This window comes from Rutilus rutilus (genome assembly GCF_951802725.1).
Source record: "Rutilus rutilus genome assembly, chromosome: 13".
Classification (NCBI taxonomy): Eukaryota; Metazoa; Chordata; class Actinopteri; order Cypriniformes; family Leuciscidae; genus Rutilus; species Rutilus rutilus.
Genome location: NC_140218.1, coordinates 34,651,306 through 34,663,077, shown reverse-complemented (window position 1 = coordinate 34,663,077; position 11,772 = coordinate 34,651,306).

The following is an 11,772-nucleotide window of genomic DNA, read 5'->3' as shown; positions in this document are numbered from 1 at the left end:
TAACACAAAAAAACATAAACACACAGTTTCTAGTGTCTACAATTCACCTGTCCCACAAGTCTTGTGGGAGAAACCCACTGCAACATGGAGATAACATCCATCCATTCTCCTTAACCGCTTTATAAATCATCTGCAGGGTCGTGGGGATGTTGGAGCTTATCCCAGCGTCTCGGGCCATAGGTGGGGGACACCCTGGATGGATAGCATGGCTCACACACACACATTCATTGTCTACAGACAATTTAGTATCTCTAATTCACCTATGCTGCATGTTCTTTGGATTGTGAGGGAAACCAGAGCACAAAGAGGAATCCCATGGAGAGAACATGCAAACCCTGTGAAGAAAGGCCTACTGACTCCGTCGGAACTCAAACCAGGGACCTTCTTGTTGGGAGACGACAGTGCTACACACTGAGCCACCTTGCCATCCAGTTTTAAGACCCGCCATCCAGCTCCAGTCTCTTTCCCCCAAAAAAGTCCTGTTCAATCTATGCTTTCACTGTCAAAATAGGCCAAACACAGAAAAATTGAAGAGGCGAAATCCCTGGAAGTCACACATTTCCAAAGACTAGACAGCCCAAAGGGGCGCCTGTTACGATCTCTTAACCAACAATTACTGGAGTGTAGTACCAGTGGCCCCTGATGAGATCACAGAGCAGAGGCTTCTACCAAAGCCCATTTGAGCTGGAGAAAGACAGTCAATCAATACTAAGGCCTGTGCAGATACTACCTGTCAACAGGCTTGAGGAAAATGGATGCCTGAGAAAGCCATAACTATGATAAATCTACTCCCCCGGTTTGGCAACTGGCCCCCTCTCTCTTTTTCTCGCTCTCTCTCCTGCCTTTTCCTTCCTTTCTGCCGTCTGTCTTTGACTAATGTATGCGGTAAAGCTCCCTCCAACCACTCCACACACCGGCGTGCCATCGTCCTGATTGGCCAATCAATCTCTGCGTCGATGCGGAAGGCGCATTAAAATAAATTTGTCACTGTAAGTTTATGAAATATTGATACCTGAGATAAGAGGGAAAGGTGTTGTGGGGATCTGGCTTGGGTAGGGTTAGGGTAGGAAAGTGAAAGTTACGAATCGAGAAGTGATTAGCTCTTGAAGGGTGTACAATGGGATGCATTCAAATTTGGTGACGGGTACAAGTTAAGGTTGGGAATAACAGTTGGACTTGACGTCTTAAAGAGATCTTGGTTCCTGTCTACAGTCCTCCATTTGACTCGGACATGCTGGCCAGTTTGCTGTAGCACTGCAAAAGATGTGAATGGGAAATGGTGAATGAATGTGCATATATCATATATTAATGATATCATATATCAGCAGAGCCATTTGGTCTGGTTAGGCAGCTCAATCAATGTGAAATTCCAAGCTGAAAGTTTTGCTGTCAGTCTTTGGCATGTATCATGTGTTTCACAGTAGTTCAGCAGCAGTAGGGAATATTTCTGTAGACTGCACACATTATATTTCACAGGTTCACCTATAAAAAACATAAAACATAGTTGGCTAGCTATCCAAAATGAATGAAAGTTCAATGAGAACTGTACTTTTTTCAGTGGCGGCCTGTACTTTTTCCCCCACCTGGATTGTAGAAAGATGGAGTTTGGGTGGAGGAGGGATGACAGAAACAATGAGTGGTAAGCTATATACTTTTTTATATACTCTAAAAGATATACTTTTGCTTGATTGATCAAATTAGCAGGCATCTCTCAAACCTATTTGCAATACAAATTTTATGTATTCCATGATTATTTTACTACTACTTAATGCGACGCGTCAATGTGGCGTCCGGTGTAGACACATTGTAAGATGTTTTTTAGATGTTTGTGCACAACTGATGTTTTCCAGATTAAGCGCTCTTTAGCAGACATCTTAGAGACGTAGCCTACCTGTGCTATTATTTCACAAAAATGGTTGAGACACTCAACTACCATCCCACCATAAATTGTAATAATGAGCCATTTAAAAATATACAAAATAATACAAAGTGAAACTAAAGCGGCATTTTGGGGTTATAGACACAACAGCAGATGGAGATCTGAGAGTTCGTGGCTCTACCATTGAAGACAGTGTAACAGCTAACTTGGATCCCGTGTGACTTGATAACCAATCACATTACAGCCTTGACGTCATTGAATTTCGCTCAGAGTTGTGTGAGAGTCAATCACTGTTGGCGGATACCATAGAAATTAATGAAAAGGGCATAAACTGAAACATACCTGTCGCGCAATTGTCCGTGACTTCTCTTATAAAATAGCATTTTTTGGTGTAAACAAAAAAAAAATTAATCCAAAACCAACATTTAAGAGCAAACATGTTGAAGATTAGCCAATGGGCTGTTGATTCATTAAATAAGCTATTTCCTCACAAAAGCATCTCCTCGATTGAAAAAAAAAAAAAAACAGCCTCTTGTCTCCTTCACTGCGTACTGCAGCATTAGTAGGTCGTAGGCTTGCCTTCAAGTGGCTTTGACAACAGTTACCATGGTAAGTACACACCAACACATGAACTGTAAATAAAACATGGAAACTGCTCCTGGTGAATAAAATGAACATCATACAAATCCTTCCCAAGCTAACACACGAAGTACCAGTTTTTAATTTATTGGTATTTTTTAATTAATTTCATGACTTACTAATTGACAATATAACATTGCATGCTCATAATTTCTTTTGTGCTTAATGTATAACGAAGCAATATACAGCATGCAACGCCGTATTTGTGCATGCAATTGAAGAGTGTGCTACGAGCACAGTATAGCTGTCAGTTGAAGACGATGAAGGCAGAAAGCTCCAATGCAAAGTTTTACTTACAAATATAACAGGTTACAGACAGGATACACTCACACCAAATACAACGTTACATAGACGTATCTGTGACTCTGACTACGACTAACCATAGACGAGAACGGACAAGGACTAACTGAGGGAACTAAATACAAACACTGATGAACACTGATTACAGAAACACAGGTGGAACAGATAATTAACTAGACACAGGTGAATTAACTGAACTGATAATGATAGAAAAACAAGTCCAATGAAAAAACAAACTAAACAGAAACCCAACACTGACAGTATCGGTCGGAGGCGGAGACCGGGGATCCACCGACCCTGGTGGAGTTGGTGGAAGGCAGACCCACGGCGACTCCACCTCCTCAAAGGTGGATAGAGGAGCAGAGGGGCTGACAGGCAGTGGAGGAGGAAAGGTAGAGAGGAGGCAGACGGGAGGAGGTGGGAGAGGGAGGCTGGGTGGAAGTTCAGGCTCTGGGGTGGTGACAGGCTCAGGACTGGGCGGAACCAGCAGCGAAATAGCCTCTGGGCTGGACGGGACCAGCGGCGAAGGCTCTGGGCTGGACGGGACCAGCGGCAAAGAAGGCTCTGCGGGTATGCTGTTAACAGCCTCTGGCTCGGCGGGCATGACGTGAACAGTCTCTGGCTCAGCAGGACTGACGTGAAGTGCAGGCTCTGCGGCGGCCATCTTGTCCGGAGACACTGGCTCGGCAGCGGCCATCTTGTCCGGAGACACTGGCTCGGCAGCGGCCATCTTGTCAACATCCTCCAGCGAGTGACCGTTTTGTGATAAATAGTCCTCCATATTAATTGGTCCGTTCTTCTGTCAGGGTGTGGTGTAGGTTGAAGAAGACGATGAAGGCAGAAAGCTCCAATGCAAAGTTTTACTTACAAATCAGACAGACAGACAGACAGACAGACAGGATACACTCACACTAACAGAAACCCAACACTGACAATAGCGTCTGACAGGACAGTAAAGTTTTTATTTTGTAACAAGTTGCGAAAATAACGATAAAATAATGACAGTGACATATAGCCTGACAACATCTCATCTGACCACAGAGACTGAATCAGAACAAGATTTTCTCAGGCACTCTTTTTACGTTTATGTTTGTTGCTGTTGATGTTAGACTACACACTCCACTTCCCACTCAAAACACTCTTGCTGCCCGCCAATTGAGAAACACTGGTCCAACACATTTAATTGACTGTAGAAAACTATTTATGCTGATGGCATCCAAAGCATATCTTGGGTCCCGTCTACAATCCACCATATAACTTACACACTGTGCAGGTGTGCTGGTAAAATTGTATGAATGATTGCATGAATACATCAGCAGATTCTGCTGCGGTTTATCAATCATGAAATTACTCACACATCTCATTTTATCAACTGGTGTTTCCAGTATTTTTCACATTTTGGGGATGAAATGCAGAAAATTATGGCAGAATAAATGACGCAGCTGGTATATAGCCATAAACTGAGAGACCGTAGAAAGACGTATTGCAGCATTTTCTTCTGATTCAAAAGCAAAAGAAATCTAAAAGTAGAATCAATAGGAGTAAGATTCTTGTCAACAACATTATTAAACAATTAAGCATGTCACGTCACAATTATCATGTATCACACAACATAAAAATAGGACTACTTATTCATTCATTTAGCAAACTAGCTAGCTAGTTAGCAAGTAAATAGGAAAAAAAAGCCTTTTTGACTTTGTTAGCAACAATTACAAAGATGTTGCTGATGCTACTTCTAGAAAGGTTGTGTAGGACACTGTAAACTCAATCACTGCAATGTTAACTTATCTGTTTTATTATTATTAACAATACCAGGGTAAAATACAGTAACAAAACCCTGTGAAAAGGGTCCAACGGCAACAAGAAGTTCACATTTTAGATAGAGTTTGTCATATAATCCTCAATAATAGGATACTTTTGTTTCCCTGTATTGTACATTCAGAGACATTTACACTTTTCAGAGATTCACATATCTCAAGATACAAGTTAGATTTAAACTTCACAGCGTCACCGCAGGCTCTGTGAATGGCTGCCGTACTCCATCGGAGTGTAAGATGAACTAATTTAGATAATAAGCACCTTTCTGGCTGAACAAGAGAGTGAGATAGATGGAGGGAGAGAGAACGAGTGCATTGAGGTTAATGACAGTCTATTCACCACCTCCTCTCTCTTTCCTAAGTGCCAATCTCAGTCTTATTGTTCTCAATCTCTCTTTAACGTATAGACTAATGCGAAACATGGTGCTCTATTCAGCATCAGACAAATGCAGCCAGTTCATTTCCAAACTCTTCGTGTAGCCTCGATTGATTCATATCTTGGAGTCTGAGAGCTTGTGCCGCACCCCTAGGAGATACTGAATTGGTTGCAAAGAGGAAGAAGGTTTTCCATGGATTGTTTGGATTTTTTTTCTCTATGTCCTCTGACTTTGTACCTTCGAAAGACCTTCAGAGTTTCGTTCCCTTTCATTCTCAGAGTGTCGCTGAGGCCTTAATTGCCAAACTACATAATTGAAGATGGCGTGATGGGTAGTGGCCTAGTGTTTAAAGCAGGAGTTTGGTAAAGTAAATATCAGTGATGTGATCATAGCTGGAGTGTATCCTGCCAGACTGACTGGAGTCCCCCATCACCACAGTGCACTTAAGGGGATTTCCATGCAGTTAGTGCACAGCTAGTCACTTTGGCTGGAATAACGGGATCTAGGAAGGAGAATTTAGATAAATACAGAAGTGTTTCATGTAAAAGTTAGATGTAATGCTTCAATTAATAATAATTAAAGGTAAGGTGTAAATTATTAGAGGATAATAAAGGGATAATTCTAACAATATTTATTCACTTTAATGTCACTCCAGCCCTGTATTGAGTCCACAAGTCGAGAGTAATACTAAAAATCCTTCTATTTGGCACTTTTCTCAGTGGGTGCGAAAATATGAATGAAGGGTCAAATTGAAAACGTAACAGTTTTTTTTTTTGTTTTTTTTTTTATGTTCCCTTTGGCTTGAATGACAGCAGCACAAAATCCGATGATCATGATCTCCAGCAAGATTTGAGAATGCTCTGTCTTTTACTTCAGTGGAAACAAGAAAATCAGATTGTCTGTACAGAGACATATTCTCAATGTCGCTTAATCACTGACATTTACTTCATTTTACACGACCGTTCAAAAGTTTGAGGTCATTTTTTATGTCTCTTAGTCTCTTATGTTCACCAAGGCTGCATTTGTTTGATCAAAAATACAGTAAAAAGTAATAATGTGAAATATTATTACAATTAAAAATAATACTTTTCTATTTCAATATATTTTAAAATATAATTTATTCCTGTAATGTAAAGCTTAATTTTTTTTAGCATCATTACTCCAGTCTTCATTGTCACATGATCATAAATGTAAATATACTGATTTGGTGCTCAAGATACAATTGTTGTTATTATTGTAATGGTCTGGCTGTATAGGTCACACAACGCTGGAGTCTCAAAGGAATACAGTCTTTCTAACCAAGACTAACACTGATGAACCAGGACAAAGAACCAGAGAAAACTCAGGGCTTAAATAGACAGGTGATGATTAACGTAACTTAGGAACATGTGCAAACTCAATGCCATAGAAAACAACTAGCAAAGGGAACACAGGCAAAAAAAGGAACAGAACACAGAGCAAACGAAACCAAAACAGAACTACACGTGACATTACGCCTCATGCCGTAAAAAGGTCCAACTGAGGAGGGAGGACGGGGTCTCTGGAGGAGGGCGCAGAGAAGGCAGAGGAAAAGGGAACCAGGGACGAAGACCAGGTTGGCAAAGATGGTGGGAGGAGCCAGGGCGGGTGGAGAGAGTGGTCCAGATGGTGACCTAGAATCCAGCCAGGATGATGCCCCATGGCGGAGTCGAGGGAGGGAGGAGCCATGGTGGAGTTTTCCTCAACAGTGCCATGGGGAACACGGATGGAGACGGAACCGGTGAAAAGTTAGCCCAGAGCGCATACAGAGAGCAGGTGGATCTGCACGACACCCCAGGCTTCGGAGGCCGTGAGCGAGCCGTAGCGATGACCCCCCAAAGATGGAACCAGGGTACCGGAAGGCTGAGGTGGAGCAGTGGCGACTGAGGGCCGAAGGTGGAGCCGGAGGCAAGGGCAGAGCCAGACGGAGCCATAGGGGTGGAGAGACGGAGCACAGCGGACTGCTCGCAAGTCTGTGGCGAAGGCAAGGTGACATCCGGCCGAGATGGAGCCGGAGGATCGAGGGAGCCTGGTGCAGCCATAAGGCCGATGATCCCAGGTGGAGCCGAGGGAGGGAGGAGCCAAGGCGGAAGAGTCAGAGCAACGGGCTGATGTGGATTGACGGGCACAGCAGCTGAAAGAGGAGCTGGGGAATCCCCTTGACCGGGAGGAGACTGAGAGACCTGAGGCAGATCCACTCAGGGAGAAGTCGAGGGGATAAAGGGAACCAGCTGAGGCGGGGCTGAGGAACTGGCTGATTTTGGGTGAGGAGGCAGGAGAGGGAGGTTGGGAGGGAAATCTGGGAACACAGGAGACGTGGGAGTGTGGGCGGGGTTTTCCTCCATTGCCTTGTACTCGACCAAATCAGAACTACATGTGAGGATTATTATTATTACTATTATTATTATTATTATTATTTATTATGCTGATGTTGAAAACTGTTGTGTTATTTAATATTTTTTGTGGAAACCGTGATCTTTTTTCTTTTTTTTTCAGGATTCTTTGATAGATAATAAGTTCAAAAGAACAGCATTTATTGAAATAGAAATCTTTTGTAACATTATAAATGTCTTTACTGCCAGTTTAATGAGTCCTTGCTTAATAAAAGTATTAATTTCTTACTGACCCCAAACTTTTCCATATGTTCTCAGACTACAGGACCCCACTACAGTATATGTAAAGCAAAATGTCCTGTATGTTTAACAATGATTAAACGTAACCTCTCAAGCTTCAAAACAACACCCTAAAAGTTTTCTACAAAACATATGCTCAGTATTCCAAGTTTTCTGAAGCCATGTGATAACTTTGTTTGAGGAAAAGACCAAAATGTATCTTAATTTGTTCAATTGAACTTTTACATCCACCAGAGCCTTCAAATCAAAAGGACAGTATTCAATTTAAAACAGTTCAAATCACAAAAGACACACAACTAATGACATTCGACTTCTTTGACACGAAATCTGCCCTGAAACATTTTGACTTGCCATCTTTTAAGTGCAAATATGGTTTTCTGGCATGTATCTTTACATGCAAATGAGCCTCTTTCCAGAAGAGGACGGAGCCTTTACAGCTTGTGCCTCGGATACTCAAAAAAAATTACAAAACATCCATGCTCATGTGACTTTGCAGTTCTTCGTAATCATGAAAGTTATTATTTGCATGTGTTTTAAAGCCATATCAATCTAAACTTCTGATGTATCGTTTTCTGAGCGCACACATCCGAAGAACGCGCACAGAAAGCTGGATGTCAGACGGCGCGTCCTGTGAGAATTACACTAATTTTTCGTTCATGTCTTATTGCATTTAAACTGTCAAATACACACAATGTTATGTCAAAAACAAAGTTCACACAGTCATGTCTGTGAATGTAAACAGCAGGGAAAGAAATTGCATGTGTATATTAGATCTGTGCATTAAAGTGAAAGCAGCGTAATATACAGTATATTCTGTTAGTGTGAATGAAACAACAAAAGAAAAACAGAAAATCACTCACTGCTCTTGATTGAATAACTTTATTAGCTTTAATAAGAATACATTTCTTAGTTGAAAGCTGGCAAGGAGATAAACATGGTGGACTGTTTGCCGCTCATTCAGGGGAGGAGTTAAGCAATCGTGGGCGGGGTCAGTGCAATGTGACATCACTGTTTCAGATTTATGGGGAAACAGAGTGGATGGATTTTTACCACAATAGGATGGTTTTGTACACACACTGCAGACACATAAATATGTTCAAAAACAATATAAAAGAAAATTTTTGCATAATAAGTTCCCTTTAAATCATCTCTACTTTTGTGAAAATACAATACTTTTCAGTCTCTTCTTCTCATTCAGAGTAAAGAATAATGTGGGCATGATTGTACAAGTAAACACTTTCACAAGAGATGAGAAACAGTTTACATGCAGTTAGCATGGATTGATTCTTCTGAGAGAGGGAGAGGGGGGGGGGGGGGGGGGCATTAATTAGGACACAAGGCAAATGAGAGTATGCTCACAGGATTACTAACACACAACTAAACATATGACATGTTAAAATAAAGTCAGGACACACAAACAACTGAGTATGCAGCGCCCTCTATTGACCACCAGGAGCAGCTTTATTATTCATTATATTCATCAGCATCATTGTTCCAGCCTTATTTTGGTCTGCCTGTAATTGCATTAAAGAAAAGATCACCAGGCATAAATACTGACCTAAAGGCCTGAGTGTGGCATAAGCAAATGTAGGCGAAAAGTGTAAACTATCAGAATGTGATTAATTCAGAAGGTGATATGTTTTTCTGAGATACAAATTTGTGCTAAATGTAAATAATAATAACAGAAAGCTAATCATGTAATTTTGCAATACTTAGAAAAGCAAAATAAATAAGCCAGTTTCTGAAAAGGGTTCAAATGTTATTTTGTTGTTTACATCAAAGGTCACATCTAATTAAACTTAACAGTATTTTAGTCTAATTGATGAAATGGCAAATACACAACATTTGACCCGGTATTTGCTCAATGTGTTTGGCTGGTAAAGCAAAACTTATGATGTTGCTTTGGCCTTTACAACATTTTTATTTTATTTTTTTAAACAAGAGTTTTTCTGTTTTAGTCAGTGTCACGTTCATAATTTATTGGGCCTATGCACAGTTTACGGTAATATTACTATAAAAAATTGCTTTATTTTAAGACTTCACTTATGTACAATTAAACAAAAAAAGCCTTTGCTTTATTGATTCGCCACTTGATGCCCAATGTAAAAAAAGTGGGTCCTGAAGTGAACCCAACAGCTGTAGATCTGCGCCGGATGATGTATGATGGGATGTCGGGAATACATGCGATCATGTGTGTGAGAGAGAGAGAGAGAGAGAGAGAGAGAGAGAGAGAGAGAGAGAGAGAGAGAGAGAGAGAGAGAGAGAGAGAGAGAGAGAGAGAGAACAAGTGCCGCCACACTTCCTGGCCAGATTGCTTGCTCCCCTCACACCTTTGTTTGTGCTGATGGGAGGACTGAGGCCGACGGGTGTGAAAGTCACACACACACACACACTCGCACATGCACTCTCCCCGATAAGCCGTACTGTTTTGTTTGTTTCTACTTATCAGTGGAACAGATTGAGCATCGAGGCGTCGTCTCACGTTTGACGTTCGTTTTGAGAAAATCACACCCCTGAGAGCCACGGACCAGACCCGTTGACAGTGCAACTTTGATTTGTGTGTATATGCGTGTGTTTGTCACAAGCCCTCGTCTCGAGCTCACCCCCGACTCCGTCTTATATACACACCCTTAACACCTCCGAGTTGGTCAACATATGTCAGAAAGCGAGCGGAAATAGGAAGAGGGTTGAGGACACCATGTGAGAATGATGATGTTGTCGTGTATTACACACTCAAACGCGGATTTTCACCGTACACAACATTCAGGGTGCAAATTACTGAGGGCTTCTGGCATCGGCCCCGAAACAAGTCGAAACAAAAGTTTGGGCATTTACGGTTCAAAGTAAATATTCTAGACTTCATGTTTTGCAAGGAATGCTTATATTCTATAAATTATAGAACCACAAAATTACTGTCATCGCTTAATAATTTATTATGGATCAGGATATGGATTTAGAAACGTCGAAGCCACAGAAATGTGCATGTCATAATATGTTTTATTCTTACTAATTCTCACAAAAAAAAATAAAAAAAATAAGGCACATAATTGTAAAATGTTTTAAATGTTATCAAGACCTGCTTTACATTACACAAAACATCAATCAAACATAAATAATTTTCATATCTGTTATACAATCATTTTACAAGTACATCACGCGCAACAATTTTCTTTTAAATAGTCATAAAGATTTAAGAAAGTTGTGCAGTGTTGCCAAAGGGCAGTGTGGGATGGACCTCTACAAATTGCGACCTGGAATTACATATATAACTCCCTTTAGAAAGATGAACCCCTGAAAGCTGGAATTTATACACAAACAGCTGTGTGATAAAAAATAATAATAATAATTAATGACTTCATTTGTGTTGCCTGCGCTTCATTGTGTAAGTTTCAGTGTGTGTGTGTGTGTGTGTGTGTGTGTGTGTGTGTGTGTGTGTGTGTGTGTGTGTGTGTGTGTGTGTGTGTGTGTGTGTGTGTGTTAAAAGGTCAAATTATATTTAACTTGACTTACATTTTTGACTTACATTATTGAAACGATTGCCCCTTGAGATGTAACATCTCATTTTTGAGAGGTCCTAAAAACACACAAACAGAATATCACAACAAAAACAAAACAACCATATACACACTACAAATATACAAAACAACTGAAATGCTCAACCTGTCCCCCACACCCACAAAACACAGCTGAATTACAAAAACTCAACACCATACGTCAGTAACATCAACATGAGACCAAATAATAACAGAAAATCCTAAAATTCTCAAAAAAAAATCAAAAACATAAAGTTTTACAAACATAAGGAGGCTAAAGATAAATGTCAAGGGTATTTTGATAGACCCTATAATCAATGAGAGGTCATGTTAACTGAGAAACAATTATTTTCTCGACTTCAAATGTAAGACAATTCATTTAGCGATAAAGTAAACGCTAACAACAATATATAATCAATATGGGGCTTAAAAGTAAGTTCAGGGTCAATCCAAAGGCCAATATATTTATATGAATCAACATTATCAAGAGATAAACCATCATCAAAAATAATAATCAAATCAAAAGGACAGGAACGACAATGACGCGTAACAAGACTTCTTATTCAATATAAGCAT